The sequence below is a fragment of the Chrysochloris asiatica genome, unplaced genomic scaffold (genome assembly GCF_000296735.1).
Source record: "Chrysochloris asiatica unplaced genomic scaffold, ChrAsi1.0 scaffold00153, whole genome shotgun sequence".
Classification (NCBI taxonomy): Eukaryota; Metazoa; Chordata; class Mammalia; order Afrosoricida; family Chrysochloridae; genus Chrysochloris; species Chrysochloris asiatica.
In genome coordinates, this window is record NW_006408671.1 from 283,305 (window position 1) to 286,650 (window position 3,346).

Consider the following 3,346-nt stretch of genomic DNA (forward strand, 5'->3'; position numbering starts at 1 on the left):
GAACCGCAAAGTCAGCAGTTTGAAACTACCAGCGGTTCCATGGGAGAAAGATGAGGCGTTCTGCTCCCATAAAGATTTACAGCCTTGGAAACCTTGTACAAGGTCGCTATGAGTCAGAACCGACTCCACGGTTTTTATTGTGAATTGAGGGATATTTTACATGAGAGAACATCATCTTTACCTTCATCCTGTTGTAATTAATTTCATTGTAATGATTACAATCCCCTCCATGCATCATCATTCAATAGCATCTGCTTCCATTCCCTCTGTTTTTGTTTATTTGTTTATTTGTTTTATGTACATTGAAGCACTCAAGAATATATAACCATTCAAACAACCAAAGGGTATACCCTGCAAACCATGCCTCAATCTCTGCAACCCAGAGCCATGTTGTTCCAAGGATGTGCATACATCATTATTTACCTCTGTTCCACTTAGCCCGTACAAACTTGCCTAACTGTTTTCCCATCCTCCTTTTCTTCCATTCCCCTCCCCCTTCTTGTGTATTGCCCCCTACCTAGCACCTAAACTATACCATGTGTATTCCCAATCCTGTACTCCACCTCACTCCTCTTAAACCCACCCAATATCCCAGTAGCCAGCAAAGAATCACACACACCCCTTTTATGGGTTCTTTTTCTTAGACTTTTACAATATTGATCCTATCCAGTATTTTTCCTTTTGTGGCTAACTAATTTCACTCAACATATGTCCTCAAGTTTCATCTATGTTATGTGGTGGATTACAGTTTCCTTGTTGTTCTTCAAGGTAACATAATATTCCATTGTGTGTATGTACCACAGTTTGTTTATCCATTCTTCGTTGATAGGCACTTAGGCTGTCTCCATCTTTTTGCTATTGCAATGAGTGCTTCTGTGAACATTGTTGTGCATATAGCTACATATGTTATGGCTCGTATTTCTTGTGGGTAAATACCAGGTAGAGGAATTGCTGGATCATAAGAAATTTCTATTTCCAATCTTCTGAGGAAGTGCTATATTGCTTTCCAGAGTGGATGGACCATTTTGCAATCCAACCAAAAATGTAGGATTGTCCCAGTATCTCTGCAAAATCACCAGCATTTATTGTCCTCTACTTTTTTGATTTTTGCTGTTATTGCTGGTGTGATATGATATCCCATTGTTGTTTCGATTTGCATATCTCTGATGGCTAGTGATCGCGAACATTTCTTCATAAATTTCTTGGCTGCCCTGATCTCCTCCTTAGTGAGCTCCTTGTTCATGTTCTGTGCCCATATTTTAAGTTGGTAATTTGCATTTTTCTTGTAGAGGTGTTATAGTCTCCTATATATTTTAGAAATAAGTCCCTTGTCTAATGTGTCATTGCAAAAGATTTTTTCCCATTATATGGGTTCCTTTTTACTGTTTTAGTGAAGTCTTTTGATGCACATAGGTTTATAATTTTTATTATGCTCCACTCATCTATTTTGTCTACTTTTGTTCGTGTAATTTTTTAAATGTTTGGTAGTCTGTATTGGAGCCTTCACATTTATCTATATTTTTTCATTGATGACTTTCATAATTTGGGATTCACATTTACGTCTTTAATTCATGCTTTGTTGGTTTTTGTATAGGACACCATCTGTTAAAAGGACCCCATGTAAAATACCTAGACATTTTGTCAAAAATTAGTTGGCTGTATGTGGATGAGTTAATTCTAGATTCTCAATTCTGTTCCATTGATCGATGTATCTTTCATTGTACCGGTACCAGACTGTTTTGACCACTGTAGCAATGTAGTAGATTTTGAAATCGGGAGTGAGAGGCTTCCAACTTTGTTGTTCTACTTCTTAAGTAGTGCTTCATTTATCCTGGGGCACCTTCCTTTCCACATAAAGTTTGTAATTGTCTTTTCCATCTCTGTGAATAATGTCACTGGAATCTGGATTGGGATTTCATTATATGTGTAATTTGCTTTGGGTGTTGTTGTTGTTGGCAGGTGCCATAGAGTCAGAACTGACTCATAGCAACCCCATGCACAGCAGAACGAAACAATGTCCAATCCTGGGCCATTTAGGTAGTATTGACATTTTCACGATGTTGAGTCTTTCTATACAGGAACATGGTATGTTCTTCCACTTTTGTAAGTCTCTTTTGGTTTCTTGTAGTACTATTTTGTAATTCTCTTTGTATAGGTCCTTTGTTTCTCTGTATACATTTATTCTTAAATATTTCATCCTTTGGGTGGCTATCATAAATTGTACTGCTTACCTAATGTCTTTTTCAGTGCAGTCATTGTTACTATAGATGAATTAAACTAGTTTTTGTATGTTGATCTTATACCCTATCACTTTGCTGAATCTTCCAATAATGTCTATTAGCTTTTTTACTGAGTCTTTGGGGTTTTCTATGTATAGAAGTATATCATCTGCAAATAGAGTGAGTTTTATTTCCTCTTTGCCAATTTGGATGTCTTTAATTTCCCTATCTTGCCATATAGCTCTGGCTAATACTTCCAAAACAATATTGAAAAGGAGTGGTGAAAAAAGGCATCCATGTCTGGTTCCCATTCACAGAGGGAAGGCTTTCAGTTTCTCGCCATTGAGAGTGATGTAGGCTGTTTTTTTTTTTTATATATGTGCTCTTGATTATATGAGGGATTTCCTTTCAATTTCTTTGTTGAGTGTTTTTATCAGGAATTGATGTTGGATTTTGTCAGATGCCTTCTCTGCATCAATCGATATGATCTTGTGGTTCTTTTCCTTTTCTTATTTATATGGTAGAGTACATTCATTGTATTTCTAATGTTGAACCATCCTTGCATCCCTTTTATGAAACCTGCTTGGTCATGATATATTATTTTTTTGATGTGGCGCTGGATTCTGTTGAGAATTTTTGCATGTATGTTCATGAAGGATATTGGTCTATAGTTTTCTATCTTAGTGATGTTGTTCCCTGGTTTTGGTTTGAGGGTTATGCTTGCTTCATAAAAAGTATTAGGAAGTTTTCCGTCCTCTTCCATATTCTGGAATAATTTGAATAGAATTGGTAACAGTTCTTCCCTGACTGTTTGGTAGAACTCACCAGTGAAGCTGTCTGGGTCTAGACTTCTTTTAGTTGGGCATTTTTTGATGCCCTGATCAATTTCTTCTTTTGTTAGGGGTCTGTTCAAGTTTTCTGTTTCACTCTGTGTAAGTTTTGGTAGGTCATGTTTTTCTTAAAATGCATCCATCTCTTCTAAGTTTTCAAATTTGTTGAAGTACAACTCTTCATAATATTCTGTTATTATCCTTTTGATTTTGTTTGGTTCCATTGTGACATCGCCATGTGGTTTTTAATGCAAGTTATTTGTGTCTTATCCATCTTTTCTTTTGTTAAGTTTGTCA